This window comes from Dromaius novaehollandiae, chromosome 4, assembly GCF_036370855.1.
Source record: "Dromaius novaehollandiae isolate bDroNov1 chromosome 4, bDroNov1.hap1, whole genome shotgun sequence".
NCBI lineage: Eukaryota > Metazoa > Chordata > Aves > Casuariiformes > Dromaiidae > Dromaius > Dromaius novaehollandiae.
The window spans coordinates 51,055,477-51,068,041 of record NC_088101.1 but is presented as its reverse complement, the minus strand read 5'-3'; the positions used below and the strand labels follow the sequence as shown (position 1 = coordinate 51,068,041).

The window sequence follows — 12,565 nt, the reverse complement described above, 5'->3', positions numbered from 1 at the left end:
TCTCCTATCACACAGATGCATACTTCTGTGAGAAAGACTGGCAGTAGCAGAAGGGCATGTTAGTTTTATTATAATGTTTGTTACTGTAGTGATATTTTATGACAACAAAATGATCCATTTATAAAGGAGAATAGTCCTTTCTCCAGTCATAGAACATTGTTCTTGAGAATGTGAACAATATTATGTCATCAAGGGCACTTTACTTAACAGACAGTAGTAAGATGTAGTAAGTCACAATGAACAAAATTCCAAAAACCTCATCTAATAAATCTTTGTATTTCTGAAGGTTAGATCATGAAGGTTACTGCAGGATACCCATTTAGAAAACTGAAAAATGGTAGAACTCAGAAAATTATTCTGGAAAAAGAATAACCCCTCCAAACTATTTCAGATTTACCTATTTCTGCTCCATGAAGAGTTAAAAAAATTGGATTAAAATTTGTTCAAATATAGCTGAAATGAAAGCTTGAGAGAATAATGATGCTGTTTTGGGTTCCCTACGTTCCAAAAGCTTTGAAATTGTAACGCAGAAGTTCTGTGTTCAAAAGTCTAAAAGGGCCATTTTTCCCCTATTTTGTCCACAGTATTCTATAAGATTTAAGGTTTGTAAATAAGCTGGATGAGACCAAGGAAGTTCTCCAGGTACATGAATAACATAAAATACACTCTCATCTGTTAGACTTGAGTACAGCTTTGGTGGCTGCTCACACCTACCCTGAATCTTTATAGTAGGTTTGAGATAAGTTTCTTTGATTTTGTTCATTGAATTACATTTTATACACAACAGCTGCATATATTTAATGATACAAAGTCAAGGCAGTATTCAAGCATTCATCTGTAGTCAGCCTACGTTTCATCTGCAGCAGCAACAACAGCAACAGGTGAAGGGCAAGAGCAACCCATATCAGCAAACGGAGAGAGAATTCATCTGGAATGAGGACCTCTGAACTGAATCTGAATTTCAATTCAGATCTCTGAATTGAAAGAGAAGGAAATTGAATCCAGTCTCCCAAAATGTGAGCGAGCACCCTAATAATAATACCACAAGGTAACAAGAAAATTGGAAAGAACATACTACCTTCCCTTTTCCCTGTTGATTTTGTGAATTGTGCCTGTGCTTATACTGTCATTGCTTTACTGTGGTTGAAAATATCCAGGGATATTTTGCTTTAGGAAGAATGAGTTGTTTTGCTAGTTTCCAAGGAATTGTGGATATAAAAAAGTAATTCTCTTTCAATACAAATCAATTTTGTATTTATTTTTGTGTTTTGCATGAAAAAAATGAATAGTCCTGTGTAGTTAAAAGTCTGACAGAATGCAGGATAACAAAACCCTTAAATGTTACATAATATCACTTCTCCCTTCCTTTCAACCTGTGTTGTGTCGTCTGTGACTAGCCTGTCAAAAACACAGTGCATGTTGTCCTGGCCTCAGTCATGGAATGTCAGGGAAAGTCAAGGCATGAATGTGGCTCTCTCTGGGGCAGGAAATCACAAACATGTCTTATGCTGTTTCAAATTATTTTTTCTTGTCTGTTATACATAGAAGAAAATTTCATTACAGATTGAGCATATAACCTGAAATATTTTGACAATTTGAGGAGAACCATGGAGTAGCTTGAAACTGGACAGGATTCTACTTGTTTATGTTCATTAAAAATTCCCCTTTTGACAAGAATTCCTTCTGTTGTTTTAAGTTTCTTTTAGCTCTAGCAAATGTCTGTAGATAAGTTATAATCTTCACAAAATAGTAGTGCATAATAAAACTGTAACACATTAACAACAAAGTTTCAAATTACAACAATATAAATTTGCTTTGCTAGAATACGGCACATTATAATGGGAAGTCTGTAAGTCTGTCTTGGAAGACCAAATATAATAAACATTTGCCTATATATTTCCTGCATTTTATTTTTTTAAGTGTGCAGGTAAACTAAAACCCATTGTTATTAATTCTAGCATATATTTAATTTTTACCTTGTGTCCCGATGCATTTCATAATGACATACATAGTAATCTGTGGTTTCCAAAGAATTTACTGTGTACCCTGATGAGGAAGGCTGTATTATTCACTCCAGTAAAGTTTTGCTGGAAGACTGAAGAAATACAAAATGGCTTTAAGCAAGCTCTGTGTTCTCTGATTCTGAGAGCCAGCCTATCACTTTGGCCATCAGCCACAATCCAGCAAAATTTTGATTACCTTCAACTGCCAGCGTTTCCTGAAAAGACATATTCCAAGTATCCTTATGACACAGAAATCTTCCTGCTAACCTAATTTTCTTGGGAATCTTTCCCAGATCAGCCTACAGAGATGGAGGTAATGTGGCTCCTAATTTGGCAGTTCTATGCAGGAAAAAACAAAAAAGGCTGAATGTGCAGAGTCTACTGTTGCTACATGCTAGGCATCACCCTCAATATTATACTATTTCATATAATGTCCTTTAGTTATGTTTCAACTTACTAAAGGGCAAAAGAATGATAGAGTAAGAATAATGGCAAGTTTCCATGCTGAAATCATGCTTAAACATACTGATTAAAGAGGCTGCCTTTGCAGATAAGCTATACTGACCCAGCAAAACTAGTAATCATTGGCAAAAAAAAGTCTAGATGGAAGGGTGGCTCTAGGACTCTCTTAAATATCTTCTGCCTAAGTCTCCCTTTTCTGGAAAAACATTTTTGCAAATGGTTAGCCATGGTAAAACCTGGCCTAGATAGACTACGTTAAAAAATGGAACTGGTGGCTTATCTGCTGTCAGACACCACATGCATAATTCTCTGTCTTTAAGTTTTACTCCATTATGAGGACTTTGTAGTGTTTCTTCATCTCTTTCTTACTATTTTATTTTGCAGTTTTGTGTACCTGATCATACAGATAGTATCTCCTTTCCCTTCTCTGCCTTTACTCCTTTCACATGTAGCACAGTACTCTACATGGAGACAGGTTAAAATTGCTCAGATGCTGAATTCCTTTTCCTTTCTTTGAAAAAAACTGACCTTTTTCTTGAAATAGCAAGATTTGAAATTAATCTACTTGCTACAGTTCTGTTTCTGACCTGCCCAGTAAGCTGCACATTGACTTCCAGCTTTGAGAACTGTTTCTGATAATGATGCATGTCAGTGTGTTGTAATGTTAATTCAGGCAGAAGCTGGCTATCATTTCTGAATGTAGGAAGTGTTCAGTGTAACACTGTGCAGTCTTATTCATAAAAGGATAAAGAGCTGGGGAAGCAGCATAGCTTAGGCTATAAGGACCAGGACTGGGACCAAGGCAATGACAAAATAACCTTTTTCCCTCCTGTCTTTACTAGCACAGACAAAATACCTGAAAAGCATATCATCAGACTCCTCACCTCCATGGCTTTTGTGTAAAAACTGCAGAGAGGAATATTACTATATCCAGACTCAGGAATATGAAATGAAGGAAGAAGCATGACCAGGATAACTGAAAGGTTAATATTCCCCAAGTACCTATTAAACCCACTACAGCTAAGATGCTAAAGAGAAAATTCTATTACTTTTGAAAAATCAGTATGTTTAAGTAAAATAATTAATAATGTTAATAAAACACAAGGGTAGCTGAGACCTTTGCTGGATTTTATAAGAAAATATGTTGTTCAGAAATATACTGAAATTAAATTTCATACCAAGCCTTGTTCAGCACAGTGGTAGCTCTGTAGAGATGCAGTCCAAACAGAATTTTTAAAAGGCCTTATCATGGAGAAATGTAGTTCCTGAAACAGAACAAAACAGGAATTGTACGTCTCTCTGATTGCCAGCCTCACTGCCTCTGACAATCATAAGTTACATCCTATGAAACCAGTCAGACAGTTTATGTGCTTAAGACTACTACAGATTTCCTATGAAAACAGGAAAACTATATTGTCCCTCTGTGCCTCAGTATTACACCTGTACACTACTTGTTGTGTTGTGGGGATTAACTTATCGCTGTATTTATCTTACTTCACTTTGTTATTATAAAGTGTACTTAAGACAATTACTTTGGACAATGTCATTCTTTTATTTGATCATTGTCTTGTTCCCAAGTGTCTGAAAAAGTGTAATTTTCTGTAGGGATGTATCTCTCAGATTATCTTCCTGCTCCTTCTTCCTTGTCCGTGGAAGCATAAAATTTTCCAAACTATCACAATTTGTCTCTCATACTTGCAGCAATAGCTCCCCTAGCATGATCTCTGACTGCACTAGGCCCTAATGGTATGTCACCACATGCACAGAGAATAGGAAGGAAATTGAAGGAGTTTAGGCTAACTCCTGACCTCCAGTTACCTACCCCTCACCACATAATCTCTTTACTTACACTTCCCCTCTCTCCTGAATGCATAATTCTCGGACAGCACACGTAGTACCACCAGATATAATCCTCCTATTGTTGTAAGGTATGAGAAGGAGAAGGGAAGTGAAAGAGTAAGCAGGACGACTAGATCAGTTTGCCAGATATGGAAATTCACCAGTCCGCCAAGAAAAGGCACCCCCTAAAAGACGAGGGAATGTCAAATTTAGTGTCCCTTGCTTAACCTTAATTTGGTCTCTGTATATATGCAATATGATATTCAACTGCCTGGTTGAATGATCACCTACACTTGCCCCACAAAACCAAGTGTAGGGTGCAAATGGATGATGAATTGAGGTTGATTAGGCAACTGTAAAGTGGAATCATAATTACTGAAATCTAAGATGACTTTCTAGATGATCCTCTGGGGTTAAAAAATTGGCATATTAGGAGTACCTTCTATTTTGAAATACCTTGTGCCTACCTGGGGCCAGGAGGATCACATAGGCAGCAAGCTAAAGGCTATTATGCCATGGTAACTGGCTCCAAGATAGTTCATTACTCAGTATAAGATGTGTAAACTTACTTAAAAAGGCTCTGAGATAAGTGTGTACAGACAGACTGTTGCCATGGAGCTGTTGATGTATGGTGATTTGTTCCAATGGCTATACATCAAGTCAAAATATTAATGGCAGATCTGGAGAATAACATAGAGTTTCTTCCAGCTTGTGAGCTCTGCATGCTGCACCAGGCAATACTAACAAAAGAGGGGAGAAGTAGGAAGAAAAAAGTGCCTAGCCTTATTGGTAATTCATTCTTCCTGAAGCTGCAACTTATGGGATTTATCTACATTGAGATATTTTATGGATTAAGGAAATAAAATATTTGCTTGCTACACTTGAATATTTTATAAATTAAAATACTAATTTTAACTAAGGTTTTCTTTGTACATAATTGATATTTACACATACTTTCTGTCACATATCTGTTCAGTTATAAAGACAAACGTACTGTTTTTTATAGTTAGAATTTTTCTTTATTTCAGCTTCAAGACATCTTCAATATGTAGTCATATACATTATTTCAAATTTTATCTCCTGGGTAAAAAATGCTATGAAGAAAATCTCACTGGCTTCTAATTTTTCTAACTCTTTAAATCAATATTTTACTGAGATGGGTAATCATTTCCAGGATTGCTTCCATGGCTATACATGAATTCAGGCAGGGTAGGAAATTGCTTTCATTACTGCCTTTTTCTGTTATTCTTTTCAAAGACTGAGAAATTAATTCATCTGTAGGGCTACATGTTAAAAAAAATAGTTCTGATCTTTATATAGTACTGTAATTTAAATTAGTACCTAACTCTCTAAAGTCCACAATTTAGGACAGCGCAGAATCTACTGCAGCAACTAATTAAACACTTACTGTAAGGTTAAGTTTTTCATTAAATCAATAGGCCCCTAATGTCAGTTACAAAGCCCTAATTACTATGCTGTAAATTTAGATTGAATTTGAATTAAGGACTGATTTCAATCTAACCACAACATGTAAATATTCTAAATTACCAGAATTACAGTTCAATAAAACTGAATGGATTTCACTTTAGAGAAACCAAATGCAAATGAAACAAAAAAACCTGCAGAAATTTCCCAAACATCTGCACAAGAGTCTTATATGTGCAGCATACAGTATACTGGTTTGGCAAAGAGCATGTCAGAACTTCAAAATGCTGCCACCGTTTACTCTAACATGTTTTAAATATTTCATTATCTGTTCTGAAAATGAATAAATTTAATCTCTCCCAAGTGATCAAGTAAAATGATGGCTAATGTGCCCACTTACTGTGTTGCTTTAGTTTGATGACTGTATTGTTGGGCTAAAGCACAGTATGAAATCAGGTTATCAGGTTATAACTGGCAGGGATAAAAAAAAGCAGTGCTGAGAAACACAAAACAACCCGTTTTCAAGGCATGAATCATGCACTTTGAAGATTCAAAAAAACCCCTGTAAAAATTACAGACAATAGCATTCTAATCAAACAAGTACAAAACTGAAAATAATTGGAAGTCTGTGGACTTTCATTCAGCTTCAAATAAGCACTGATTCCACAGGATATTAGTAAAATTAGGGAACTGGGCAATATGCTAGGTTACATAGAGCAGGAAGATAAGAAAATGCCTATATTGAGTCATGCATACTATTATTATGAGCTTTCTACTCACTTGCTTACATTATTTCAATATACAAGACCAAAAATTATATTAGTAGTCTTAAGATGTCCTTAAAAAGTTCATAATATGAACTTCTAATTTTTTATGCTTTATTCTTCATTAATTCAGTTACCCCAGCAAGACAGAGATGGCTGAGTAATACCAGTTGACTTTAAAAATATAAAAAATGTCTGTCTAATATAATAATGAAGGCTAAGAAAAGGCATAAATTAAGGAAATGAGCGATAATTTTAGTGAATTTGTGCTTGACAAATGAGGAACTTAAAATTAGAAATGAAGGGGGCAAATAATAAACCTCCTTCAAAAATAATACCCATTATTCACGTTTCTGGCAGAAATACAGTTATACCACCTGATTCTTTACTACGGTTATGGTTTTATTTCTTTTTTAGGAACATATTTTATGGAGTCTTCAATTTGTTCATGCCTGACAAAGTTAAATAATGCCAGTGTAGTCTGCAAGCATATGCTGTGTCTGATAATATACATGATGACAGCACCGCACTTTCAAAAACTCTTATTTCCTCTGGATGTTAAAATTACACCTGAAACCAAAAAAAAGTGTTTTAATGACTTCATGTCATCAAGAAAGGTGATACTTTCCAGTGAAGCTTCATCTGCTGAGCACAGTAGCAAAAGGTAGTAAGTAATTTATTGTATTTGCCCTATGCAGACATTTCCCATTAGGAAAGCCAACCCATTCTCTAAGACTGCTCATCTTAACAGCCCACTGTAATGTTAAATTACTAAATGTTTAGGAAATATCATTTCTCTGAAGTCTGGAGTTTTGCACAAGTGGAACAAGTGGAGCCAAGCTGCAAAAAGCCAAAAAGTGGATACAATGAAATTACAACACTTTCCAGATTAGAAAAAAAATGGTATGTTTATACCATTTATAGCATGTATAGTGTATAGCTAAACTTGGGAGATAGGGTAGAGTGGATGAGGAACTGACATATAATTGTCCCTTATATCTCATAAGGGGCCCTTTTTTATAACAGCCTTCCACCTTCACTTTTTACACTACGGGACAGGACAAGCTGTTTTCTACTGGGATTCTGTTTCTGTGGATCCCAGGTTGGAAAGGTCACTGGGCTTACCCTTTAAGGCCAGGAGAACCATCTATCCTCTAATGGCTCTGCTGGAGCATGGGCAGGAAATATTAATGACTGGTCAAATAAATGGCTACCTGTTTGGATTCGCAGAAGCTAGAATGATTTGGATTTTGATCTTTACACTGAAGACAGGCTGATATTTCCAGTTTGGAAATCTAGGTGAAATTAGAAAGTTACAGAAAATTTTGGGGCTTAGTTGTTTTCCTGATTGAGAAAATTTATTTGAGTGTCTTCTCTAAAATTATTTTTTGTTATTCTGTCTAAGTTTATAGCTGCTAGGAATTCAAGTGTTCAGATCTGTATTTCATCCAGTTAAATGGAAGGTTGACTATTCCTTACTCAAATTTCAGCTCATGTCTGAGTGACAATGAAGACATGTAATAAGTTTAGAAGTCAATGGTTTGGGCCTATATGCAGTCATTGGTCACATAGTTCACAGGCAAATATTTGCTCTCCTAAAATTATGCACGTTTTAACATCTGACCTTATGAAATGTTTGAAGTTTGCCTTCATGTTACTGTATTAGTACCTGTGATAACTGGGTATGCAATGGTACAATTAGAACTGTACAAGAAGAGAAAATTGCTTGCAGTGTTTAGAACACACAGCAGAAGCATAACAGTAAAAAAGGGAATCATTAACTGATGACACTCCTAATTGTGAGAACTCAGAAGCCAACCAAAGGAAAACTCCACTTGCATTTTGCTTCCAAAGACTTGCTGTAGCAATTTACTTGAGGAATCAATCACAGAATAGAATCACAGATTAGTTTAGATTGGAAGGGACCTCTGGAAGTATCTAGCCCAATCCTGTAGTTAAAGCAGGGTCAACTCCAAAGTTATATCAAGTTGCCCAGGGCCTTGTGCAGTTCAGTTTCGAATATATCTGAGGATGGACATTTCATATCCTCTTTGGGCAAGCTGTTCCAGTGCTTATCCTCCCTCTTGCTTCACAGAAAAAAATCTTCTCACATCCAGTCGGAACTTCCCTTGCTCCAACTTGTGACCATTACCTCTTGACCTTTCACTACGCAACTCTTAAAAGAGCCTAGCTCCATCTTCTCAACTGTTAGATAGCTGAAGACAGCAATTAGCTCTTCCCATAGCTTTCTCTTCTGCAAGCTGAAGAAACTCAGCATCCTCAGCTTCCCTTTGTACAGCATATTCCAGTTTGTTAATCTCTCTCTTGTAACTGGACACTACTCCAGCTGCAGCCTTACAGGCACTGAATAGAGAGGAATAATCACTTCCCTCAACCTGCTGGCTATGCTGTTGCTAATGCAGCCCGGTATGTGTTAAGCCTTCACTGCTACCAGGGTAATAACGAAACTAAAATCTTTGTTATCTAAGCAGGTATGATTAATGAACATTCATCCAGATGTGGAAAAAATGGAAAGGTAAGTGACAACAACTTGAGCCTGCTCTGTTTCATGTAACAAGCACATGATTTTAGCTAGCAATGCGGATCAGTTCTATAATCTTTTACTGCAGAAGTCTAGAATTTTTTTTAGTGTCCTGTCATTAAACATTGAAATATCTATTGCTAACAGGTAATTCATTATTTTGTGCTATTATTGTAAAGTGAGATATTCCCATTATATGAAAAGATCTAGCTCAAAATTTGTATCTTCCATGAACAGCAAGTGTATATAAAAAATAACTATTATTACTGAAAACACCAAAGTACTTGGACATGCTATTTGACAACACCACCATCTAAAAAAAGCCAACAAGCACCCAACAGTCTGAGACAAAGGTAACAATGGCTATGTTATTTTTCCAATATATTTTAAAGTAACAGTTCCTATAAATTTGAATTAAAATAAACTTTAGGATAGGCACTAATTGGGCGCTCAGGCAACAAACACACTCATGTTCTTTTCTGTCAACTCTGGGTTATCTATGCATTTTAACACTTCACTGCATGCAAAATCTGGGAAAGAAAAAATGCATGAAAATATACAGGGCATTACTTATTTATATGTAAAACCTTTATTCTATTTTGTTATTTTAGATTAAATCCTGTTTCAATTCTATTCTCTCAGGGAAGCACTAACAGTTTGAGCTCAGCGTGAAAGCCATCAAACACTTGAGCTGAAATTTAGATTGGGCAATTTTGCCTGGTGAAGTAGAAAAGGACATGTGGAATGGCAGAGAACAGAATGGCTTATGGAAAGGCAGATGTTTTAATAACTTGTTGTCTAGTGGGAGCCTCAAATATCTAAATTTAAACACTGAAATATATTAAAGGGTGTTACTGTAGGTTAGGGTATATTCTTTAACCAGAAGAACCAGTGTAAATGTGCGTATTTAATGTGTGCAGATATTAACACAAAATTTATTGTACAGCTGAAATCAGAAGTAATTGGAAGGTGTTAAAAGAAATGAGCACAGACTGCAAAGTCTGGATCAGGTCTGAATTGCAAAATACAGCAGGCCAGAGCTTGGGGAATTTTCAGTCTAGAGTTTTGATTTGAACCTATCTCCCTATGTGAGTGAACTGATTAGATACTTGAGATGTCTTCCCTACTAAGATCCTCTTTGTTTCAACATATCAATCTCCTATTAATTCACACTGGGTTTTAAAGTATATTTATCCTTAAGCACATTGCTGGAAGTATGCAATGAATCTAAGAAAATGTCCAGAGAGGCTAGAAACCTCCTATGTTAATTTCTTGACAGAACAAACAATCTCGCAGAGTGGCTGCAAATAGCAATTGAACTCTAATTCACTCAGATAACTGCATAATTTACAACCTTGTAGAATTAAGATAACTAGGGAAGAAAAATCTTAAGATGACCAGGGAAGAAAAACCTTATTAATAAGCTAGCCTCCCATATGTTCATGAACAACTGGGTCCTACTAAAGGACAATGAAGGCCTTGTCACTTGACTTTTGGAGACATGACTTCAGTTTTTATATAATATTTGGCGACACGAAATTCCTTCTAATTGACATCACCTTTCACATTTGTCATGTGATGTCCTGTCCTTGTTTTCTAGAAATATCAGCCTACGTTTTACTTACAGATATGAAAACATATTAGGTGTATCATACAGAAATAAGTAACAATTAAAAAAGATACAGCGCCTCATATCTAATACTGATGACTTTCATTTATGTTTTGTCTAATAAGTGTACACATTAAATAAAAAATGGAAATGTACCTATGGACATGGTGACAAATGAAACTAGTGTAATATTTTAAGAAAGTCAGTGATTTGTAGAGTATAATAGAATGATTTTTAAAGGTCATCAGTTGAACTACTAATTTGGCTTTGTACTAATATTTACCTTATAGCAGTTACTGGATGGAGGCAACAAAAGTCTGCATAAATGAAGACCAAATGAAGTCCTGCTAGTTTTGCATCTCTGCACATTTTCAGTCACATTTTTATTTCTGTTTTAGGGAGTGGACTGCCAGGGTTAGCAGGACCTAAATTGTTCTAGAAGAAATGGAGACTGTCTGTGTACACTTAAGGGAATGTTCTGAAATCCTTGAGCTGGACATCAGTGGAGACTGAAATAGTTCTCTGGAGAAAATTCTCTCTTTCTTTCTCTCTCTTAACTCTTCTGGACATCTGATGTTGACCACTCCCAGACAGTATGTCAGACTAGGTAGATTTCAGGTTGGGCATTCAGGTTCTTATAACACTGTGCTATTAGGCATGGTATAAGAGCCTATACAGAAGTCAAAGAAAAGGGACAAAGAAGCAAAGCAAAAGAAAAGTGGGTAAGACTGTAAGAACTGACAAGAAGAAGCTGAGGGCACTCATGAACGGTTGCACAGGCCTTATATAATCTATCAGAGCCAATCCTAGAGGATTTACTTGCTCTATTAGTCAGAATTCCATAGAAAACAGACCCTTCTCAAGCCTGTGTTCAAGAGAACAGAGGAAACAAGGTGCTCAAAGCTGCTTTAAAATCTTTCTGTAAACAGATCACAATCGCTCGGTGTTCCATTGCCTACAATAGGGAAAGCAGCCTAGGATTTTTGCGTGCTGCTGAACAGCACATAAACTGCAGCTGAAAAAAAATGCTCAAAGCTTCACTCCTTTTTCAAATCCTCTTTTGTTGTATGGCAGCCTAGATGGCAAGATTCATTTAAATCCTCTTGTTTCAGGAAAAAAATCTATCATTTTTGATCAATTCAAAAAAACAGTGAAGGAAGGAATCTATGACAAATACTTTGCAATAATCATAATTAAAAGCACCTTATTTAAACCTGACTGCAGTTAGGACTGCATTTGGGATCTGCCCGAATAACATCTGCCCCACTTATCTTCCATTTCAATTTAATATTCATAGTGCTAGTGTTGCCTATATCATCAACGTCAAAAACTAAAAAGTCTTATCTTCAACTTTCATTCCAATGCTTCAAAAGAGCTTTGAATTTGCATCTTACTCTAGGGAAGATGTAGTTTAAAAACATTTTTGCCCAGCTTGCTCCATTAATTTCTGAGGAAAATGCACCTACTGCTGTGAATATGACAGTTCTCAACCTTGGTGTTTTTACAGGATGTCCCTCCCCAGGGAACGGCCAACACCATTCTGACTTACCCTGCTGGAACTGCACCTCCTGCTGGGTAATCAGCTACTGCAGCACGAAGGGAGAGACCTCAGTATGATTAACTGAATGCCCCTTGTGAATGCTAAGGAAGAGGGGAACAGCAAGTTTTCTAGGGGGAAAAAGTGCTTTCAGTAATCATCTATTTTCATTTCAAGTAGCTAATTTACAGTTGCATAGAGCTGCTCAATTATCAGCAGCACTTAGTATTTTATACATCTCAGTAAGCTTTAAGTTAAAATAATATTCATCACACCTATCAAATATATTTTTCTCCCAATTATTTCTGTGAGTCAAGAACAAAATTCATTTTGTAATGATTATCTGACTCTGGTAAAGCTGATTTTCTATCACTCTAGGCCAAA

The 12,565-nt window shown here is 36.1% G+C and overlaps 1 protein-coding gene across 3 annotated transcripts in view; it reads right to left on the bottom strand.

Moving 5' to 3' along the window:
* Positions 1 to 12,565, bottom strand: part of TENM3 (teneurin transmembrane protein 3) — a 1,359,158-nt gene that overhangs the window by 723,070 nt on the left and 623,523 nt on the right. For 2 of the 3 annotated variants that reach the window (XM_064510997.1, XM_064511002.1), the window contains exon 7: positions 3,644 to 3,730. The exons of the other annotated variant lie outside the window; for it this stretch is intronic. The gene's annotated coding sequence lies outside the window, so the exon portion shown is untranslated. The remainder of the gene's footprint in view (positions 1 to 3,643; positions 3,731 to 12,565) is intronic. 3 annotated transcript variants of the gene reach the window in all.